We start from the raw sequence: 24510 nt of genomic DNA, 5'->3' as shown, positions 1-24510 counted from the left end.
AGTAGTAACCCTGCTGCAGGCTTCAGGAGGAGCAAATCGCAACATCTGTGTTTCTCCAGCAAAACAGCAGGGCTATTAAAATAGCTCTTAGGCACGATCTATCACTGCACTGTCTCCCTTGTTTGCACAGGCAGTAGCTGGGGAAGTGAGAGTCTGACGAGACAGTAATCATGGAGGACTAGAAGAGAACTCTGGAGTCTTGGGCTCATATCTAGGCTTTCCCAACAACTTGCTGGGTGACCTTGGCCAAGTCACTTGGACTCTCTGGGCCCCTGTTTCCTGACTTGAAAGCTCCCAGAGGCATTCTGTGGTTTCTAATGACAATTTCTGCTTGGGAATAGTTAGAATTAATGACGGAAGTCTCCTTTGTTATATGACATTGGAAAAAGTGTTCAATTTTTAAATGAGTCAGTTTCCTTATCTGAAAACAGGGTTGATGATAGCTAACGTAAAGAGTGGCTATGAAAGTTGACAGTGATGCTGATTATAAAGCCCTAGACATGGTTTCCTGGCTTATAACAAGCTCTCAGAAAATGTCAGATGCCTTTCTGCCCCTAGATCATAGCGTTGCCTGATATCAACACTGAATCATAAAGCCACTGTTCTTTAGTCTATGCATAGAATCTAAAATCATGTTGACGATTATTATTATCAAGTATGAGCTGCCCATTATTCCCACCCTACACCCTAGCCACGTTAGCTTCTCATAGGTGCTTTTTGCACATGCCAATCCATCAGTCAAAGAATATCCTTCCTTTATCATTCTTTAAGATTGAGCACAAATGTCCTCTTTCATGAAACTTTAAACTCTCTGTAAGGAGAACGGATGACTCATTTAGCGAAATTGAACCCAGACCTCTCTTAACAAGTTTAACAAAAGTGGGGAAAATAGACTTGGGAAGGAGGGCCTGGGTTATCCTGTTCACTGAAATACACTTCAGTTGACCACACAGGAGGACAAGGTTGGCCTCAGCCCTCGAAGACACACATGGCCTTTTCATTTCCTCTGCTCCCTGGCATCTTTTACACTTCTAATTATAGCTTTTATCATATTTTATGTATATATATTTTAAACCATATATATAGTCATGTCTAGTTGTACATATATAATATATATCTATACACATATGTATATATATACACACATATGTATGTGCACACAGTTTTATATATATGTAAAACTGTGTGTGCGTATATCTATAACTGTGCACACACATATATATATAAAAAAACTGTGCATATATAAAAGATATATATATATATTCCCTTCACAGACTGAAACATTTAATAAGGCAACAATGACTGCTGAATCCCTTTTTGCTTTGGTATATATAACCTAGTGCCTGGTACATGGTATGTACTAATGAAATATTCAAAGAATGAAGGAAATATATATCAGTTCCACAATAATTATTCATTGAGTATCTACTGTGTTCAAAAAAGCAGTCAACATAAGCTTTCTCCTTATATTAGTTAGCCTCTGTGTATGTTATTTTATTTTCAAGACAAAACTAATTGATTTCTTTTAGTAGAATGGGTGAGAGTATGGCAGCAAAATTTATATTTCCTTAAAGCTTCATTTTGTACTTCAAACCAGCCATTTCTTATCTCTGTGGTGTTGTGGACAAAACTGTGAATTTACTGCAATCTAAAATCACTGCATTACTATTACAGTGCTTATTATTATATTTGCAGTTGTTTAACGCTACTTTATATTTCCACATTTTATATTCTAATGCATTAGACTGCAAAATATTCCAATTCATCTTCTTCTGTTTGAGATTTTAAATAGGTTAATAGGATGCAAATACAAGCTTTGTTTTTGCATTCTGTTACAAATATTGTACACAGATATTGCTATGCTGTTTGGGCAAAATGTAATGAAATGTAATTTAATATGATACTTTCAAGCACATTAGATTGTTCCTGAGGGCTTTATGGCCATGGTCCTAAACTGTGTTAAACCATAGCTAAAACAAGTCTGAACAAAATGAGTTTCTTTCTTCATTTTACTGGCCTCTCCTAGTTTGATGACTTTTTGTCATCCATGTCAAATGATGTTTTGGGTATCATGCAGTTAGGCTAGGCTAGAAATTGAGTTTGAAAATATTCAGTTACCCTCATGAGAAAATATTGCTGTTTCTACATTTAGCCTACTCGTCAATTCACCAACTACTTTTATTTATTTATTAATTCACCAAACTCACTAACTCATTCACTTATTTATTCAACTCTCCATCTTGCTTTATTAATGCTCCTGACATTAATCTTTCTGTTCCCCAACACTGCCCTGAAGCATAAGCTGTGTGGTCCTGGGCAGCCAACTTAACTGGAACCAAGGACAGTGCCTGACTCTTAAAGGGGCTGAATGTACAAGAACAGGAAGCATGGATGTGAGCTTTCTTTTTTATAGTGAAGATTCCTTTATTATAAGAATTAAATGAAATAATGTCTGCAAAGTACTTGGTATGATGTGAAACATGCAACAGTTAATGTTCATATAAAAGAAATGCATAAATGAACCTATTTCCAAATCTATAGAATAGGAACTAAACACCTATTTACAGGTTTGTTCTCAGTGCCTGGCATATAATAAAGTTTAATCTGTTCTCTTTTCTAAGAGAAATAGTAGGATTCACCACCAATAATAGGCAATAACAACAACCAAGTAAACACATTGGGAGCAAATTTGTAGGTTTCTGACTTACAAATATCCTAGAAAAGTACTGTGAGCACAGGATTTTTTTTTTTTTTTTTTTTTTTTTGAGAGGGAGTCTCGCTCTGTCGCCCAGGCTGGAGTGCAGTGGTCGGATCTCAGCTCACTGCAAGCTCCGCCTCCCGGGTTTACGCCATTCTCCTGCCTCAGCCTCCCGAGTAGCTGGGACTACAGGCGCCCGCCACCTCGCCCGCCACCTCGCCCGGCTAGTTGGTTTTTTTTTTTTTTTTTTTTTTTTTTTGTATTTTTTAGTAGAGATGGGGTTTCACCGTGTTAGCCAGGATGGTCTCGATCTCCTGACCTCGTGATCCGCCCATCTCGGCCTCCCAAAGTGCTGGGATTACAGGCTTGAGCCACTGCGCCCGGCCAGGATTGTTTTTTTTCAGTCTCAGTCCTTCCCAGGCTCACTTATTTCCTTTTTGTGTCACCATTACAGAGCTTCCCTATCCACAGCCTGAGAGGCATCACTGTAGGTTCATATGTGTGTTAGGATTTGTGATGGAAAAGGAAAAGAAGAGAATCTTCACAGTTTTTTATCCCTGTCTTCCAAGCCCATAATAACTCCTTAAGGCCGGTTTTGGATGGACTGTATAGCACACCCCCAACCCCTACAAAAATACCCAGGCATCTGAGCCCAGTTCCCTTGGAAACATAAACAAATCCACTTCAGTCCTTTGAGTAACCAAAGACTCAGGAGAGAACAAATAGAAAGACTGCAGCTACTTTGATTCCCTCTGTCTTTTCTCTCTTTGCCCCTCCAGAAATTGAATCTTCTCCATTGACTGCACATCTGCATTTCAGTAGGCAAGCTGCAATTATTCAATGACAGCATGCCCTGATTTTTACCATGGAAAACTGGGGCTGGTTGAGATGACCCAGGTGTGACCGTCCTCTGTCAGCAATGCAAGAAGGAAGTATCTGACTAAAAATCTCACAGCAATGGAGAGCATCGCTGTTTACCGTTCTCATAGGCTGTTCAAAATGTTGGACCAAGATCTGTCCCATCTAGGGCCCAGACACCCCTGAAGATTCCTTTCTCTGTACACCTCAATAGATCCCATTTATGCTCTTAAAATTGTCCTTGTGACAAGAATGGCTATCCAGTGATATGATTGTCACTTTTTTTCTTTTCATTTATTGGCCCAGGTTTTAAAGCTTGGAAGAGAAATAGGAAGTATCCCCAAAAGTCGTATTATTCTATTTCCCACCCTCTTTTCATCTAGTTGCTCTTGACTTGTCCTTCAGACATCAGCTCAGATGTCATTTTCTCAAGGACACTTTCTGTGACATTGGCATGGCTCTTTGTACTGCTCTTCATGCCTCAGATCACAGTTGATCTTACATATACATATGCATGGATTTATGATTTAATTATACATGTCATATGCAAGTATATATGATGTAATTATGCATGTACACATGCATATGATTTAATTGTTATGTGTTTGTCCTATTATGTAACATGTGTCTTCTCCACTCGAATATAAGTTTTATATGAGGAAGAGCCATGTCTGTGTGTTCACCTTTGTTTCCACAGAACAAAGCATAGTCTCTGGCACATAGTATGTTCTTGATGAGTGTTTATTCAATGAATCATTGGAAAAATAAAAGAAAATGGTCATGGTGACTCATACCTGTATTCCCAGCACTTTGAGAGGATGAGATAGAAGGAATACTTGAGCCCAGGAATTTGAGACCAGCCTGGGCAACAAGTGAGACCGTCTCTACAAAAGATACAAAAAATTAGGCAGGCACAATGGCATGCACCTGTAGTCCCAGATATTCAGGAGGCTGAGGGGGGAGGATCACTTGTTCTCCAGAAAGTCAAGGCTGCAGTGAGCCGTGATCCTGTCACTGCACTCCAGCCGGGGCAACAGGGTGAGAACCTTTCTCAAAAAAAAAAAAAAAAAAAAGAGCGAGAAGAAAGAAAATAAATATGCATTATTTGGTTAATATAATTTTTTCATGGCTTATGAATGAAGCAATATTTGGTGGGGCTACGTAAGACTAACCATGCTTTCAGTGATTCACTCGAAGGACTCACAGGACTCAATATCTTAACATATAGTAATACTCAGGGCTAAGATTTATGATGGAAGTACCCCCCAGATATACAGCTAGATGAGTAAGGGAAAAACATTAGTAGAGTCTGAAGGAATTCATATTAGGTTTCTTAATCTCTCTCCTTCCCGGGAAGTATTACACAGAATGTACTCTACCCACAGCTGCCAAAATACAGCAACATTTGTGATGTTTCTGGCCTAAAGAAGCCCGCTTGGGACTTAGTACTCAAGATTTTTTTTGGGCACTAGTCACATATGCAGTCTCCATCTAGCAACTACTAAAATTCTAGACTCCCAGAAAGAAAGGAGGTTTTCTGCACAAACTGCATTGTTTGCATAAACAGTCTAGGTATAGTGAATCAATCTTATCAGTTAGGGACTATTTAAAGAGCCAAGTTGCCAGACATCAGCAAAGAACCAATCTTGTAGGCAGGCCCTTCAAAAGGTGTGCTTCAGGCCTATGTGTCAATTCTTTCCTGCACAGGGAACTCTATATATATATTTTTTTTCATGTGTAAGGAGACATACATACTCACATACATGTATACACATTAGCCAATAACTGGGTGAGAGATGCTGTTCAGAGACATGTTTGAGAAGGCCAACTTTGAGGTCAAGCTGCCAGGGTTTAAATCCTGCCTCTACTACTTGCTCTGTTGCCTTGGACAAGTTTTATAATCTACCTGCTATTTAGTTATGTGTTAAAAATAGGAAAAGTAATAGGCCTACCTCATAGTATTACTGCCAAGATTGAAAATGATGAAGTACTCATTCAACAGTGTTTGGTAGGGAGTAAGAACATGTTAACTGATAGTGTCACCATTATTTTTGTCATTCTTTTTCCGAGGATTCCAGAGGCTTCATGGTCTTTCGTTGCTCAGGGCATCTAAGCTGAGTGACTGAATGAATCTGTAAGTGACAAGGTACCTGCGTTCTAATCATGTCTCTGTCAGTCACTTACAGAACATTCTTGGGCAAGTTAATTCCTCTCCCTAGCCTCAGTTTCCTCATCTTCACAAGATAGCAGTCCTTGTCTGGCCATTTCTCACAGCAGAGCAGGAGAGAGTGTAGAGTGTCGTGAGAAGGAGTCAGATACAATTGGACAAACACCAGTCTCCAACCTGTAATGTGAACATATCAACATAGTATCATACTTCTTAAGTACTGACTGCTGTTATTATTAGCACTGCAGTAATGCTCACATGAGATAATGGATGTAAGAATGGTCTGTATTTACCCATGTAAGGAATTATTTTATTATCAGAAAAAGCAATTTGGGGCTGTTGTTGTACTTTAAAGAAATCTTGCTACTTACGAACCTTCAGCTGGGGTGGGAATCTCTGGGTGGAAGGGAGCAGGCTGAGCAAAGAGGTGGCAGAGAAAGAGCTGGGCCTCCACCAGACTGTGAGTTACCCAGACCCAGAGACTGTCTACCATATTGTTTCCCTGGCATCTGGCACAGTGCTTGTCACCTGGCAAGAAGCTCTCAATAAACGTTTGTTAGATGAATAAATGAATCCTATCAACTGGAAATATTATTACTCCAGAGAAACCATTGATTGAATGTTTACTGCCTAGCAAGAATTTTGTGCATTATCTCTTTACAGAATAATAGCAGTCTTGTAAGGTAGGCGGCATTCTTCTCATCTTATGCAGATGAGAAAACTGAAGCCCTGTGAGCTGAAGATCAGAAAACAAATACAAAACAGCCAAAATCAAAGCTATGTTCTCTGAGGTTTAAAACTACAAAACACTTTTGACTACCTACCACTGAAATTGTTTTATTGTTTTTATACTTCATTTTTCTTAAGCGAGCTTCTTAAATTTTTAATACAATTGTTAGTTAACAATCAGATACTGTCTCGTAATTCACTTTTAAATTTTTCATAATGCACCATGGCAAGAGAAGAATGAGCCTCAGCTCAGATGCTATAAGTGAACCTCTGCCTGTCAGTTAAGGCTGTAATCCAAACAAGGTGAATGCTTGATGGGAGGGGGTTGGGAAAAATTAAACATTTATTGAATTATCTAAAAGAGTGCTCTACTAGGCTTTCTTAAAATGTGCTTTCAAGGTGATAGATTAACTGAAATAAAATTATTGAATTGAGAAGCCATTCACTAAGAGGGAATTTGAGGAAACCAGAATGCTTTTTATAATATTACCACCAGAGCTGCCCATAAAATGAAAGTTACGTATTCTTAGGTGATATTGAAATCACTGGTTTGTCATCTTTTCCTCTCAGTCTTTTTTCTAAGAGTGTAAAAACTTATAATTTACAACTTCTGATATCATTAGAAAGTTAATTAGTTTTTCTCAGATTCCACCTGCTTTATTTTAACCACAATTTTCTTAGCCCATCCTCCTCTTTTTCTGGATTGTCATTTATGTCAAAAGTAGGATACATTTTTCTTTTTGTCTATCCTTGCTGTCAATTGAAATCTAAGACTCAATACATTAGCCAAGTCAGTCTCTGCATGCATACACGGCTGCATCCATTTTTCTTGTCTCATTTTTTTTTTCCTTGACTTGATTCTAATACTTTCTAATCATCCGGTTTTTGTTGAGCATATAATATGTGGTATCACTGAAACAGGGGAAAAGCCAGAACAGAAAGAAAAAAAAAAAATGAAAGCCCACTCTCAGTCCCCAAGATTACTGCGGCAGGAGGTGTGGTGGGAGATAAGATAAAAATGTATCAAAAGGAAAACTGTATGGTGCTGTGGAAAAAGCAGGAGTTTTAAAATCAAACGTCCACAGATTTACCATGTATAAGCAGTGAGAACTTCAGAAAAGTTTTAAACCTCTCTGAACCTCAGCTCTCTCCTCTGTAAGATGGGGATGATTGGCCGGGCACGGTGGCTCATGCCTGTAATCCCAGCACTTTGGGAGGCCGAGGCAGGCGGATCACGAGGTCAAGAGATCGAGACCATCCTGGCTAATGCGGTGAAATCCTGTCTCTACTAAAACTACAAAAAATTAACCAGGTGTTGTGGCAGGCGCCTGTAGTCTCCGCTACTCAGGAGGCTGAGACAGGAGAATGGCGTGAACCTGGGAGGCAGAGCTTGCAATGAGCCGAGATCGCGCCACTGCATTCCAGCCTGGGCGACAGAGCAAGACTCCGTCTCAGAAACAAAAACAAACAAACAAACAAAAAACTGTGGGGATGATCACGTCAACACCGTTGGAGTGTTTTAACAAATAATAAAGTAATATAAGTGAGGGGCCTGGCATAGGACCTGGAGCAAGGTAAGCTCTCAGGGATTGTCAGTGGCACTGGAGCTTTCCTGCTCTTTCCTTGCCCCCATCCTAGTGCCACCTTTATGATACCGGTAGGCAGGCCAAAGGGAGTACAGAAGGAAGTAGCCTTTGTGTGTTCCAGATAAGTCATGAAAGGTAGAAGACATGGCTCTTAAACTGGACCTTGAAATACTAATAAAATAATAGTTATCCTCCCCATTATCATTATAGGAGGAGGAAAAAGAGGAATGGCTACTAATTATGGAGTACGAAGTATTGCCTGGCACTCCTGGTACTGTGATAAATTCTTCACCATCTTCCATAATTTATTTTTCCTCACAAAATTTGATGAGGTGGATGTTATTATTATTCTCATCTTGAATATTGAGAAATAGGTCCAGAAAGTTTAATTGTCCAAGGTCACAGAATGACTAAGTAGTAAAGCTGGGATTGCAGAAAAGGAATGTTGACTGCAAAGCTAGAATTGAGCCACCTTTTGAGTTATCCTAGGCACAGACACTAACATGTGTAATTGACTTCTTTCTTCCTGACCAATGGGTCCTAGTTGGTTTTCTATAGTACAGGATCCCTTTAACAATGGCTGAACTGTTCTTCATTTTGATATGTGTTTGAAGTCCTACAGGAGAAGGGCAGGTTATGAAGGGGAAACAGGCATAAATGTTAAATAAAAAAAGGGAATCAAAAACTGGATCTGGCCTTTGGCAGCATTAATTTTTCTCCCAGTAACTTATCTAAGATTTAGCTCGTCTTATATTAAACAATAAAGAGTTACCATAGCAACCTCATTGCCATGTAATAACATTCACATCCTTCCCAACCGTAAAATCAAAGCCAGAGAGGCAAATAGAAACCATCAAATTACCAAATACCCATCTTCTTCATCTCTTTTTCCTTTGTAGAATGATTATTGATTACTTTCTTTATTGTAGGTCAGTGACACTATTACTAATTTTTTTCCCTTCCCCCTGTCTCTTGGTCTCTATGTGAATAAGAAGAAATGGGAGAGGAGCACATGGCAAGTGCCTCCAGTCCTCAGAGTGGCAGAGCACTTCCTATTCCAGGAGGACAAAGCTTGAGTCAGTGCCATCTCCTGCCAGCTGCTGCCAGTATTGCTCTGGGGGCATTTATATCTCTTGCTGGCTGCAGAATGCTTGATTAACCCTGTGCACTTGCCACATCTGCTCCGATGCCTGTTTGCTGTATCTCTTCACCTTCTGGCAGGAATTCGCTGTCCATGTTGGAGCCCTGGGAGGCAGTGTCTACAGCAGATGTTCCATCCATGGTGCACAGAGTGGGGCAACTTGCTGCCCCTCCCCACTATCTCCGCATACCTGCTGCTGCTTTCTCCCTCTCTTCCTTTTGGATAATTCCTAGTTTTCCTGCAAGATTCAGGTCAGGTATTACCTCCATCACAAAGCCTTCCCTAATGTTCTCAGCATGGATGAGATGCTCCTCTTCTGATATTCTACAGGTCCTGTTTATTCCTCTTCCACAGCAGTGCTCACACTGTGTCACAAGAATGTACTCATATCCTGCTCATCATTATATGTAAACTACTGGAGGTAACTCTCTGCATACATATATCATATTTCCTAATATGCGAAGCACACAGTAGGAACTCAATAAACATCGCACACCCCACTTCCTTGGCAGTGGATAGCATGAAACTGTTTATTGGCACTAACCTATGGATAGTTAATCAGACTGATTGGTTCTCTGTTTCCTTCTTCTGAGGTTTTTACATGTGAATAAAAGTAGATGGACTGAGAAGCAAGTTTGGTTGATCTGCTGTACCGTAGCAAACCACATCTTTTTAATTTCATGCACCAACGGAATGATACACCACACCTGTTACAGCAGGACAGCTTGCTACTTTGTATAACTCAACATGCTGATGCAGCTGGGCTTGCAAAATTATTCTGGGGGAGCAGAGTCAGATCCAGGAGATCAGAAATGGTACCAAGTCTCCTGAGATGGTGTTTCTTTACCCTTTCCTCATGACCTCATCCTCTTGTGGGACCTGACCTGAACAACATTCACACATTCACTCAATGAAGGACAATTACACCTTACTATACACCGGGTCCCAGCAGCAAAATGCCTAATAAGAAAATTTATCTTATTTGAGATCATATAGTCATTTATTCAATCAACAAATGTTCATTGAGGACCTCAATACTTGTTTGTAGAATAAATGAGTGAATGAATGAAGAATTAAGGGTTTGTCCACTCTTCAGTCCAGTTTCTGCCCTGCTACCAGATCTATTATTCTAAAACCCGCTCAAGTCACCTTCCTCCTGCCCTTAACTCCTGTGATGATTCTTCAACTTTTATAGAATAAAGTCCGGAGATCTAAACTCAGTGAGGCATTCACATGCTTTGACAATCTGGCTTCAATTCCTACTATAGCCCTGTGTGCCTTCTTCTATACAGTCTTGCCTCCTCTGATGTTCTCACTTACTTGTTCTCTACTGGAAAGTAACTATCCTGAAGCTATCCTATTCATATTCTTGAATTTGAGGGCTTACGAAATAAGTTCCTCTTGGACATCCAAAATCTGCTGTTTCAAGCTGGATGATCATCTTCAAAGATGGTAAAGATGTTAGAGCTTTCCTTCTGAGCAAGCTAGGGGCCCTAAACTCTGACTCAGTCTGGGGTCACCAGGAGCCAGGGCTTTGTTCCAGAGTGGCAATGAAGTTGACTATGTTAGCATAAAATTGTAAGGATCTTCAGTGAAACTGGGTCAACCTTTTCATGTTACTTCTGAGAAAGCTGAGACACAGGGTATGAAGTAGCTTGTCTGAAGCCATGACATTAAATCACTACGTGGGCACTAACACCCAGTCTAGGCCTTTCCCAGTTTATCCTGATCAATATCCAGTATCCCCATGGGAAGCACTCCTCCAAGGCCACTCATCAGTGCAGTCTGGGATCATTCATGTCTTTCTCCATGCAGGTCACCGGTCAGCTCTTTCTCCCAACTGTGGAGTTGTGAATCTCTCCAGGAAACTTTAGTGCTCCTCTGCCCATCTGCTGCTGGAATCTCTGAAGCTCGACAAAGCAGACTGTCTGCTGGCTAGTGCTCTGGATGAATGCCATAAATATTAGCTGCAGGCAATGAATGACTGACACAGGGAATAAATATTTGTTTTCTCTGAGAGGCTACACTATGGTGTTGGTTAAGAGGCATATCCCACTGTTGGCTTTGGGCAAAATTGCTACTAAAAATGTGACATGCATCAGTCTGTGTGCATGTTATTGGTGAGGTTAAATATAAATCCTGTGCTGAGAATGTCTGTGTTGTGTTACACTCTGGTCAGTAATGAAGCTCTCAGGCTCTCCTGTAAACACATTATGAGGTAACATGTCTTAGATACCCTATTTCTCTAAATCACACCCTGGAAGAAGAATTAGTCAAATTTCAAAAGCAATCCACCATCGTTCATATCCCAAGAACAAAATATAGTAAGTCTGTGTGCTGGGCAAATCTCTGACTATTCCCCTACAGTGTGACCACATTCACAGCACAGAATGTGAACCCCCACCCTCAGCCACAATAAGCACTTGTGGGTGAGCAAATGCTATGGATGCTGGGACCAAACCACCAAGCTTCAAATCCCAGCTTGGCCACTCACTGGCTGTGTGATTTTTGACAAGTGGCTTAAACTTCCTGCCTTCAGCTTATTCTATAACATGGAGATTATAGTAACATCTACCTCATGGGATGGTTGAATAGACTAAATGAATTGACATAAATGCTTAGAACTGTGCTGGCAACCTAGCAAGTGGCATATATATATTAACCATGATTATTACCATCAGCAGCACATTATTACACTTATCCTTCTCAAAAGACATTCACCAGCTGGTTGGACAGCGTGATATGGTAAAACGAACATGGGCTTCCTAATCAGACAGGTCTAGGGTCAAATCCCAGCTTTGCTATTTGCTAGCTGGTAAGGCCTTAGGCAAGTTTGACCTCTTTGAGTCTCTGCTTCCTCATCCATAAAGTACGCTTAGCATTCCCTCTCTCAGTGTTACTGTATTAGACGACAAAAGCCTCATGAGGTTCCCAGAGAATGGGGGACCCAAAAATGGCAGTTACCCTCCCTTTGTGTCAGGGCCAGTTTCCTTTTATACATCAATTCCTGGCAAGTCATTTACCCAACAATTGGGATGAAGTTAATACTTTGCACCAGACACTCTGCTAGGTGCTGGAGATACAAAAATGAATTATGTACTCACACCTGAGGAAGCTGGTAGTCTTGTCCACATCCTGCTTGATTATCTATTTCTTTCTAGAAATGCAGAATTTTTTCTCCTGTATTCCATAGATGCGTAACCTGTTTCATCTTCTCCAGAAGACCCCTCCTTACTTTTTGCACGAAAAACGTTACATTTATGGTGTCCAATGTACCATTGATTTCCCTTCCTCCTCCTCGGTGTCCAACCTCCCCAGTCATAACCTTTGCTTCCAACTCAGGTTTAGAATCCCTTCCACTTGAATAAAATGTGGTTTTTATTCTTTTCTTTTCTTTTTAAAAATTTTTTCAGCTGGGCACGGTGGCTCCCGCCTGTAATCCCACCACTTTGGGAGTTCAAGGTGGGTGGATCACAAGGTCAGGAGTTCGAGACCAGCCTGGCCAACATAGTGAAACCCCATCTCTACTAAAAATACAAAAATTAGCCGGGTGTGGTGGCACATGCCTATAATCTCAGCTACTCAAGAGGCTGAGGCAGGAGAATTGCTTGAACCCGGGAGGCAGAGGTTGCAGTGAGCCAAGATTGTGCCACTGCACTCCAGCCTGGGTGACAGAGTGAGACTACATCTCAAAAAAAAAAAAAAAAAAAAAAAAAAGAAAGAAAGAAAGAAAAAGAAAAAAGAAAGAAAAGAAACAAAAAATTTTTCCTACCTTATTTTCTTCATTTTATCTAAGAAATCTAAACAGTTCTTTCTTTTCTCTTGGGAGCCTCTACCTCAATACACTCAAAGCCTACCTATTCTTCAAAATCTGGTTGGAAAAAAGGAATATAAATATCTGACTAATTTTTTATATTGATTCCATGTTGAAATGGTAATAATTTAGATTTACTGGTCTAAAAATATATTATTAAAATTAATTTTATCTTTGTCTTTTTACTTTTTAAATGTGGCTACTAGAAAATGTAAACTTACATATGTGGCTGACTTATATTTCTGTTGGATGGTGCTGATCTAGAGTAACATCAGCAACCTTCTTAAGTCGGAACAGGACAATGTTAAATATTTTACCTGGACTTTCATGCAATCACCTTATGAGTGGAGTGATAATGCTGCTAAGTTTGCCCAGGTCAGTCCCACTTTATGTCGATTGTACAAGGGTAACTTATTAGTAGTGACCCCTTTTACTATTGAAAGAGCCCTGGTTGAAATAAGTTCTGAGTAAAGGTACATCTGGAGCTCTTGGGTTACTCTGCAGATTCTTCTCTCAGGAGAACCAGTGATCCCCCTAACCAGTGTGCAAGGGTCTCAGCTCTGTCCAGAGAGACCTTCTTCTCTGTGGTCTTGAAAGTTATCTGCCTGCCCTATCAGCACTCCCTTTGGATAGAAGAAACACTTCCTACTTGGAATCTCAACTAGAAATAGTCTTTCATTTATGATTACCATGGACAGCATGACACTTCCTGTCCAACACTATGAAACATTTATCTGGCAAATAATTCTAGGTTGAATTCACAGGTATTACCCTTTAATTCACTCATGATATGTTTTGTGTACATTGTATATGTAAACTACAAAAATGGTCAGATACGTACTGCACCTACTGTTGGCCGTTCCACTTCCCAGTTCCACCACCTGAAGGAAGCCTGCAGCCTCGTGGGCTAGGGACGGAGACGAGATACAGCCCTTGCTGAACCTCAGGTTCTTCACCTCCAAGCAGATTTGAGGATAAGTTCTACCTCACAGAAATCGTGAAAATTTAATAAGATCATAGATATTAATTAAGTCCTCATCAGAGTACCATGCACATGCAGGGGCTCAGTTAACACTTTTTCTCTTGCCCTTTCCTACAGGCAAATTCACTCTCTAAAAAAACGGAAGAAGGTGACGATTATTTTGAGTTTTTAACTTATTATGGAAAGCCTGCTGGCATTTCTGCCTCTTCCTTGGCTCTTGGTGCAAAGTAGCCTCGGCCTTATTAGAGTCTTTTGCATCTAACCTGTGGGGTGCGTTCCATCAAGTGAGGAAAGACTTCCTCAAATATTCTCTTAGTCAATATAGTATCCATAATACCTCCAGGTAAGCCTGATAACCCAGGGAGCTGCCTAAGGAATCTGTTCCTTTGGGTAGTCTATGGCTCCCAAATGGTTGTGAAAGTTTTATTTAAACCTATAATGGGAAAGGGAGAAATTCCACTTAATGCATAAGCTGCTACCACCATCATAGCTGTGACAAATGGACAACTGACAGTGTAGATCCTGCCAATTACAGAGCTGCTCATTGCCTCTGCTTTTGATAAACATCAGTCATTGCAGGGGCTGGAGAAGCTGTGTTTCCCAGTCATTTGGGAAGGGTGCTTTTTATTATTATTATTCCCTCCATCTCTTCCTTATTGAGTGTACCTTCTGGCATGAGCCATACATGCTGGTTGCATCATTAGGTGCTGAAACTTCACATCTTAATTCTGTGTGAGAGGTTTTCCCTGGGGGCGATGGTGCATCTGTGGAAAAAGAACTTGAGTATACAATGAAGGTGATACGTTAGAGGATGTTGATGGTATATTTAAGGAAACAGCTGTCCAGAAACGCTTTTCTTTTTGGGGAGTGAGTGAAAGGGAGAAGAGTAAGAACTGGCTTGGTTTGGTTGTCCAGAGACTAATGTGGAAAGTGTTGGCCAGGCTTAGAGGTTTGCTAAGGAAAAGCTATAAAGTACTTAACTCGAGCAGAAAAGAACATGGATTTAGGATGTGGAATAATTTGCGGAACTTATGTTCTCTTTATGTCTGAGAGGCTCATAAGCTATTGAGCAATATCTGCAATTCCCACTTTCTTTTGGATGCCTCTTAATATTACTTAATACTCTTTTTGACAGAAAGGGGACTAAACCAGGATGAAATTATCATTTAATTTTTTAATGTAATTCCTTGTGAAACAAAAAGATGTCTGTGTTCAGTAGCTGGATAGATGTATGGCAAATAGGGGAAAGGCAAGCTGTGTAACATCAGGACTAGTTTCTATAGCAACAAAAATGTCAGCCATCCTTTTGGCTGATCCTATTAATCTGGAGTAGAAGCAATGATACTGACACATTCGAAATGTATTTAAACCAGAAGGTGAAAATATAACCCAGCTGTAGATTTTAAATAGAGGTAGAGTTAGGCACCAGTATGATAGGACTTTGAAATAGCTATGATGTAAAAGAAAGTACGAAATTCTCAAATGCAGCTTCTGGATTTAATTTTTTTTTTAAGTGACTAAGCTTTTCACCAGAAGTTAATTTAAATCTTCTTGGACCCAACTACGAAAGAAGGAAAAGGGGAAGTTTTAATCAGTGTGTACTATTCAGAGCTGGGCTGTCTTTTCAGTAGTGTCAGCTCAGAGGAAACACTTGACATTAATTGTTTTTAAGATGGTGAAATGTGTAACTTTGAGAAGCTCCTGACAATTGTGCACCTTCTCAGCAAGGAAACAGTGCGAGAAGGAATCCGGTCTTTGGCCCAAGCATCATGTGGCTGATTTCTGCTCTTTTAACTACAACAGGGCTAGTTTGACGCCTGTGAACAGTCACTGGTTTCTGTTAATGGAGGTAATTGTCTTGGCCCTGTGTACTTTGCACGGCTGCTCTTAAGACCAAATGAGATAATGGATGTGGAAATACTTCGAAAGAAGCCTAAAGTGCTATAGGGATGTAAAGGATTATTATTATTAAGGAACTGCCAAAGAAATACTCTTTTCTAAATAGCACGAGTTGCAGACAGAGTTTAGGAGGTGAGTTATAAATTCTAAAATCTGGGTCAGCAATTTGAGTTTTTTTTTCTCCTAGGGAGACTATAAAGCTATTATTCTGTGCTATTCCCCTTTGGTGCCTCTTTTTACTTTCGGATTATTTAAATGGCTAAATATTTTCTCACTTTTCAAAGCAGCATGACAGTTCCCAGTATATTTTGCTGTGGGAGCACAAAATAAATGGGAATGCAGATCCGTGTCATTATGATAAAACATCATCTTTTCATCTTTATCTTAGAATTTCAGACTCCTCAGGAAAGATGACCGCCTCTCTTTATGGAAAATGAATTTGCCAGCAAAGAAAGCTCTCTCTTAACTTGTTCTTGATTCTCCCTGTTTCCAAAAGCATAAAGAAAAATTAGGTCTAGCTACTATCATCAACTTATTATTATTAAAACTGTTTCCATTCCCTCCACCCACTCCTTAAATCTCTAAAAATGACTGTGAAACAACAGAAAAGAATGGAGACAGAAACCAGCAAGGAAAATTGAAAGAGCACATACTGTTTTGATTAAACAGGATATCCTCCGTAAAGGAACAGAATCTGTTTTTAGAAATGAGTAGCAAAAGGTCTGGATGTTTCTACCCCTGTCTGGATGCACTTTCTTATATTTCAGAAATAATTAACAAACACAAAGCAAAGGAGATGCTTTTAACGGCACCTTGAAATAAAATCTTTCTACACAAACTGCAGCTGGGGATATGTTGCTGTCATCTTGAAGCCCTGCTTCATGACTGATGATCTGGGAGGTTCCCCAAATCTCAGACTTTGTCTACATCCATCAGTCATGTAGTCAAATATGTATATAGCACTATGCTAGGCTCATGGGGATAGAAGAAGGGAGGGTAAGAGAGCATAATAACTAGAATTTTTAAAAATATTTACTAAATTTCGGGCACCAAGTTGCTATCTTTCTATTAGTTCATAAAATTAAGGTAAAATTAACTTCATAGACTTGTGTAATTGAAGAGGCTAGTTGATTAGTTAGAATTAACAGATTTCAAAATTCCTGTTTGTCTTTCAGCACTCACCTCTTCTGTGAAGGTTTCCTAATTGCCCTGTTAACCATATGCATATACACACACACACATTATATACAAATAAATATTATGTATATATATAAAATGTAGTTATTAGCAGACTTGATTTAGTAATCAGCTATATATTCAAGTTTAAGCTATATCACATACTAGCTGGGTGACTCTGGGCAACTTTTGTGACTTCCATTTCAACTGCTGTAAAATGAAGAGCAATAGAACATAATGCATAGGGTTTCACAAGCATTAAATAAGAAAGTGTATGTAAGGTGCTTAGCCAAATGGGTAACATATACTAAGAATCCAGTAACTAATATTAATAATAATTATAATTGTTAGCATTACCGTCAATATTATCTAGTATTTTGACCCATCTATTTTATTTCATGTATAAAACAAAGAAACATATTTTACTACCGACTGAAAGGTATAATAAATATCTTCATGTCTCTGATGCTTGCCTATTCTAGGGAGGACTTAGAGATAGAGAAATATTTAGGGATATGGGGTGTTAGAAGTGTAGTGAGACTCAGAGTTTGAGAAGGACTTGGCAGTGGAGGAATGCATGTCTGTTGCACATATTCCTTTGTATTTTAAGGCAGCATTTTTATATCTTACTCAATCATTTTGTTTATATTTTCAAATGCCTTGCCCATGTCGTGACATGTACTGACCATCATTATAACACTCCTCACACTCCATAGTATTATCTAGCTCTCTTTCTCTAACTGTTATCTTGTGATCAATAGAAAGCAGAAATTATATATGGTTCTTTTTCAACTTACCCATCTAAATATCAAGTACTATTCCAGGGAGTTTAGGAGATGAGTATTTGTTGGGTGAATAAATAGACAAAGTAATTTTTTAAAAACTGAATAAAAGTCCTTATTTTAAAAAATTTCTAAGGAAGCATTGAAGTCCTCCCTCAGACAGTGTGATAATGAGTAAATATTGCTGCCTATATGCTTTGAGCTGGCCAGTTTGCAGCTAGGCAGAAGAATAAGCCCTTGAAACCTTTTGGAATATGAGCTCTGTCCTTGGGTGAACAGTGACATTTTTCTGGGCTTGAGGAAAGCACAGACTTAGATACTCTAAGAGGGTATGAGGACAACCTCTCACAGTATACCAGCCCTATTATGGGTAGGAAACAGGCCCCTTTGCAGCTCTTGCCCTCATTTCTGATTCACATACTCAAATCAATAATTTTGAGTGGGGCTGCCAGAAGAAGAGCCAGTGTTGCCTGACATTGAGTGTTGCCTGAGGAGCCCTCCACCCTTGGCTGCCAAGAAGTGTGACCTGCTCACTCAACGTTGGCAGCCTGAGCTGAGAGCCCCAGGCAGCTCCTCCTGAAAGGCCAGAACAGAAATTATCTTCCAGAGCTGCAGGGGGATGGGGATGGAGAGATGAGGATGCTCGTGATGTCTGAACCTTCATGGGCGACTGGCCATGGCCTGGACCTGACATCTGAAGCAATCAGAAAAATGCTTCTAGCATTATCTATTTTGATTCTAAAACCATCTTCTTCCTTTTATGCACTTGGTCCAGTAAGGAATCTCCACATTACCAATGCTTTGGATCTTTGCCTCCTCTCTTTGAATGACCCATCTCAATGCCAACCTCCCTCCAATTACTGGTTTCTGCCAATTACAATGATAAATATAATAATCATAGTAGCTAATATTTGTCTAATATCTATTTTGTGCCTGGCACAATTTAAGTGCTTTGCCTCTCTTTATTCATTCAGTCTTCCCCATACATTAAGGAAACTGAGGCACAAGGTAAAATATGTGATGACTAGAGAGAAATTCAGGTATAGCTGAGTAAGCCTATGACGATTGGGTCAGAAATGGCATAATAGAATTATGAGACAATTTCGTCTTGAGGGATAAGGAACAGAATGAGAAGGGGACATGCCATTGCAGAAGGACATAGATATGTAAAGGACTCTTTTGTTTACTGCTCATGGTTAGCGCGGTACCTGGTACATAAGAGGCATATGGTAATCCTAGGTTGAAATGAATCAAATAACATATTTGTGTGAACATTGCAAATTTTGAAAAATGGAGTGGTAGGCCAGATGTAGGAATGATAGCCTGGTATTATCATTTTCAGAAGAAGTGGATGAGTGATGAAGGCTTTTATAAAAGTGAGAGTAAATTTTATGACTGCAACTCACAGATTTCTCATAATAATGACTTCTCCATTAAATGTCCTCCTAATCCACAGTGGCTGATGAATAGACCCTCGAAACAGAAAGTTCTCAGGAAAGTCTATGGGAGTAGCAACATATCAGAGCAGATGAATGCAGTGTGTCATCAAAAATTGCAGGAGTCAAAAGGAAGATGGGACTGTTTGCCTGGACTGTGTTTGAAAGCCAGATAATGAATGATGATCCCAGCTATGTGTTGTCATCCATATTATCTGTGTGTTTTCTATCCATATTAGCCATAGCTTTAGTCACTCGTAACTTAGCTGGCTTTGAGGAAAGAACATAACTAGAGGAAGGTGTTGGGGTGAACCTGCAAGAGCATCTCACTGGGAGTCATGACGGCTGAATGGCATAGTGAGATGGAACCTTAGAGATCACCTAGTCAAAAGAAATCTTAAGGTAGAGCCAAAATCAGTGAAATAGGTAAAAGCAATGAACAGACTCCTTTAGTGGTGTAAATCTTCATCATTTGGCAGACAAGGACTTCTCACTGTTTATGGATCCCCCAGAGCACACACATATATGGAGAGAATTACTTTGAGTTCAGTACCCTCACTTTACCAGTGAGGGAAACATTGGCACACAGCAGAGAAATGGCTCCCTCAATATCATCCAGAAGGCCAGTGGCAAAGTCTGAGCCCAATAGGCATCCAGAAATCTTGACTCTGCTTTTGTTTGAGAAATATTTATTGAACAGCTACTATGTTAAGGACACTGCCAGGCTGGAGGATACATTAAAAGCTCATGTTCCTGTTCTTAAGATGTTTGGAGACAATTGCAAAAACCATTTTAATTCAGTGCAAAAAAGTGCAAAATTAGAGATATGTACGTATTACGGTTTACCCAGACATCACAAATTCAGACGTTTCGGGGGTCAAGCAGATAGCATGCTGAGAATAAGCCATAGTGGCAGCTGAAGAAACCAGAATATGCCTGTTTGTTGAGTGCATTCTGTTCTTTTTTTTTTTTTTTTTTTTTTTTTTTTTTAGTTGAAAATATGGAGGAAGGAAAACAAAATACATTTATGATTTCTGGACAACTAGTTTGCTCCCTTGGGTACCTCTCTTTACATTTTACAAATCTCTTTCATATTTCAAGGCTTAAATGTATAGTAACAAATGCATTTAGCATCACAATTTAGTACCTACATACAGATATATAAGCGAAAAATGAATTTTACAAAACTGTACTTACTATGGGTGAGCTACTTCCCATTCCAGTCCAGTCCAGTCCATTTCATTCTATGTGATTCCATTCCAATTATATTTTGCTTGGAAAATTGTAGTTTTGGCCTGGCGCGGTGGCTCACGCCTGTAATCCCAGCACTTTGGGAGTCCGAGGCGGGCAGATCACGAGGTCAGGAGATCGAGACCATCCTGGCTAACATGGTGAAACCCCGTCTCTACTAAAAACACAAAAAATTAACCGGGCGTGGTGGCGGGCGCCTGTAGTCCCAGCTACTCGGGAGGTTGAGGCCAGAGAATGGCATGAACCCAGGAGGTGGAGCTTGCAGTGAGCCAAGATCACATCACTGCACTCTAGCCTGGGAGACAGCGAGATTCTGTCTCACACACACACAAAAAAAGTAGTTTTAATTCAGGAAACTGATTTCCAGACCCACAAATGGTTCCTGAATCACAGTTTGTAAACTCCTACTACAGCATCATAGCCTCAAACAGCCCTGCGAGCTACGTAGGTCATGTTTGCCATTCCCATTTTAGGTATGAGAAGAACAGACTCTCAGGGCACTAAGCAGTTTGCTCATGCTCATACAATGAATGAGTGGCAGTCCTGGACTGGAAACACAGTCTCCTGATGCCTGGTCCATGTGGTCCTTCAAGGAAACCTCACAGCCCTGACAGACTAGAAGACACTAATGAGAGCAGGTTCCAACTCAGACTCAAATCTTGATTTTGCATTGCCCTTGATAACAGGAAGTTCTTCATTCTGGCATTTATTTCTTGTCTCCATCTATTTGTTGGAATTGCCTCTTCTTGGGCTATGGAATAGCCTTCCAAGAAGGAAACAGATTTAAATACAAACTTGATAGCTCATACATGCTGTTTGCAGTGCCCTGTGTGCAGTTTGAGAAATCCCAGCAAGCCGTTTTCCTGATGTTTTTGTGCTATTTCTTGACCCTGAGATAGTGGCAAATGAATATATATTTTTCTAGAAATTTCAGGCAGTTGCCGTCATGGTGCTGGTTGAAGGAGGCTTCTTGAGCCCATATGTAAACCCTGCTGCTGCTGTTTTCCTGCAAGTTTAATAAGGCCAGGGCCATAATTGTAAATATTTAAAAACTCTATGTGTGGCCAGATGGATTCATTATAGACTATATCTGTACTTAGATTCATATTTTCCAGTTCAGCGCTGGAAATGTCACATAGAAAGACACACGGGGTTCAGGATCAGCTCTGCATCTAAATGCCAAAGGTAAAACACTCATTTGTGTCCTCGCCTCCAATTTTTCTAACAGTTCTTCTTATTTAGCCTTGCCCACACATAGACGGCAGCCTGATGAAAAAATAATAGATATAAATTGTGCTTTAGTTATTGGCTGTTTATCTTAAGAAGAGAAACTTGTTTCCAGTCTGCCTGATAATTGTACATCCAAAAAGTTCACTGAGAAAGTGAAAGAATGGGATAATCCAGAGTGAAAAGAGACAAAAATATTTATTTTCTTTCATTAGAAAATGGGAAGAGGGTGCTGATCCTTTCATTTTTCTAAGTTGTGGACTTTATTGTTTATTGAATTTGACATCTGCTACCTAAACAGTCTATGAATTATCTATAAGGCTTTGATGCAATGAATTCCCATATTTGACTCTCTACGGAGGGTGGAGAGCTGCAGCAGATCAGGCTTGTGGAAAGAAACTGTAGTCTTCTCCTCATTTAGTTATTCCTCCATTGTTTCATTCAATAAATATTTATTCTGTGCTTTTCATCTAACAGCTCCTACACAGCATACTCACTTCAACATCAACTCTATCTGAAATGTCTCCTATGAACTAAACATGACTTAGACATCCCCCTTCTGTGTTCCCATGGGTTAGTGCAATGAAAGCACTTGCCACATTGTGAGATAATTGCTAGATTTACACATCTGCCTGTTCCTCTGCTGTGAGCTCCTTGAAGGCAGGGACTGTGTCTTAATTTGTCTTTGTGTCCCAATACAATGCACAGTGCTTACCACACAAAACAATCTCGATGTTTGAGATCTTTGAAAATATGATGATGAATGAGTCTTTACTCAGGAGGAGTAAGGTACATATACTCATCAGACTCTAGCCTTGCAATCTAAAACATATACAAGTGTTCTATATTGGTTCTTAAGAATTGATTATCATTTGTCATTCCTTTAGTTATTCAAGGTAAAGAAAGGCTTCCATGTTATTTCATATTTCACCTGAACATAATGCTTTTCTCTTTGCACTCTCTCATTGCTATGTCAAGTGCTTCCCTGTTAGACATCTGTATTATAGGTACATGTAAGCATGTCTTTGGGTAGGATACATTATGATATACATACATATGTATAAGTGTGTATATTTATATGTGTGTGTATTCACACATAAACACATATATAATGTGTGATATGATCCTTTAAAAGACTAGCTTGAAGACTGAGTTTTATACATGTAGTAGTGTAGACCACACACCAGAGCAGCAGTTGAAACAATCCATCTAGACTCACTAAGGATATGGCCACAAGGAGAAATTCACATTCTCTCTGAGCCTCTGTTTCTTCGTCTGTAAAATAGGGATTGTGAAAGCTGTCAAGCCTTCCCCTAAGGGGTTAGTATGAATCTCAAGTGAGCTAAAACAGGAAAACCTTTTGCTGATTGAATCTATGTAAAGAATTAGAAAATATTAAATGAGCCATGTTTATGACAAGATTGCATTTAACAATGCCATTTACTGTTTGTGAATCTGAATGAGAAAAAACACACTTTCAGAGAGGTTCCTGGCACAGGGCTGCGGTTTTGAGAGTAGTGCTGGCACTGCTGAATGTATTCCTGCATGTTTGGCAGCTGCAGAGCCCACTTGTCAAATTCCTTGGGATCTGTTCCCTTGCTAACCCTGACCTCTATCTGTGGCCTCCCCTTTCTTTGCCTCCACTGTTGGCGTGCATGCACATATCTTCACTCAAGGGAAGCATATAAGTCTACATTTTAGGGTCATTTCTAAGTGATCTGTGGCCCCTTCTTTGTCTCTGAGTCTCCCCCTGCCTTTTTTCTTTCTTTCTTGTTTTTTTGTTTTGTTTTGTTTTGTTTTTTGCAATGAATCCCAGAGTGTGTGGTTTTTCAGGGACTTGGGCAGCTGGAAAGGAGACTTCTTGAGAGCTGTTTCCTAAAGAAAGACCATGAACTCTTCCCTTTGGAATACACTAATCTTTAGTTTATGCAGGGATTTTGTCTTTTTATACTGGCACCTTCTCCATGAGGCTACTTCATGGGATGTGTCCCATTCCATCAACAAATAAAACTAAAAGCAGGATACCTTTGCCATTCAGAAGAGGAAATTCTATTTCCTAAATTTAAACAGGAGAGGTGTAGGCTTCAGAGGCTAGGTGGGAACCAATATTATTCTTTACATGGTGACACAAGACTCTTTAAAAATGTTCTTCTGCCTGAAGCCCTTTGGTGACTTCCTACTGACCATCTCCTCTATAGGCTAAGTTCCTCACTAGGCCCTGTAGAACTTTACATATTCTATCCCTGCCCTGCGAACAGCCTTGTCAACAGTCACATCCACATGGCTTGGGTTACCTAGAGCCTTAATTTTTCCATTCATCCACTAGTTTTGTTTCTTTTCAACACATTCCTTGAGCACATACTATGGGCTGGACAACTGTGTGGGGCACTAGGAATGCAGCAGGTAACAAGATCATGTCCATGATAGCAAGGACTTGGTGGTAGGCTAAATAATGGTTCCTGAACATACTCAGTTCTTAATCCCCAAAACTTGTGAATGTTACTGCATTTGTCCATTCTCGCATTGCTATAAAGAAAAACCTGAGACTGGGTAAATTATAAAGAAAATAGATTTAATTGGCTCATGGTTCCACAGGCTGTACCAGAAGCATGATGGTACAACTGCTCAACTTTTTGGGAGGCCTCAGAAAACTTAGAATCATGGCAGAAGGCAAAGGGGAAGTCCGAACTTCGCATGGCTGGAGCAGGAGGAAGAGGAGATGCGGGGAGGTGCTACAGACTTTTAAACAACCAGATCTCAGGAG

The 24510-nt window shown here is 39.9% G+C and overlaps 1 protein-coding gene across 1 annotated transcript in view; it reads left to right on the top strand.

Annotated features, from left to right (window-relative positions):
- The window catches only part of DAB1 (DAB adaptor protein 1), a 1249655-nt gene that overhangs the window by 417922 nt on the left and 807223 nt on the right, over window positions 1–24510 (top strand). The window lies entirely within an intron of this gene.

Source organism: Macaca thibetana, chromosome 1, assembly GCF_024542745.1.
Source record: "Macaca thibetana thibetana isolate TM-01 chromosome 1, ASM2454274v1, whole genome shotgun sequence".
Classification (NCBI taxonomy): domain Eukaryota; kingdom Metazoa; phylum Chordata; class Mammalia; order Primates; family Cercopithecidae; genus Macaca; species Macaca thibetana.
The sequence above is the reverse complement of the archived record's forward strand: the minus strand, read 5'-3'. Positions and strand labels throughout refer to the sequence as shown.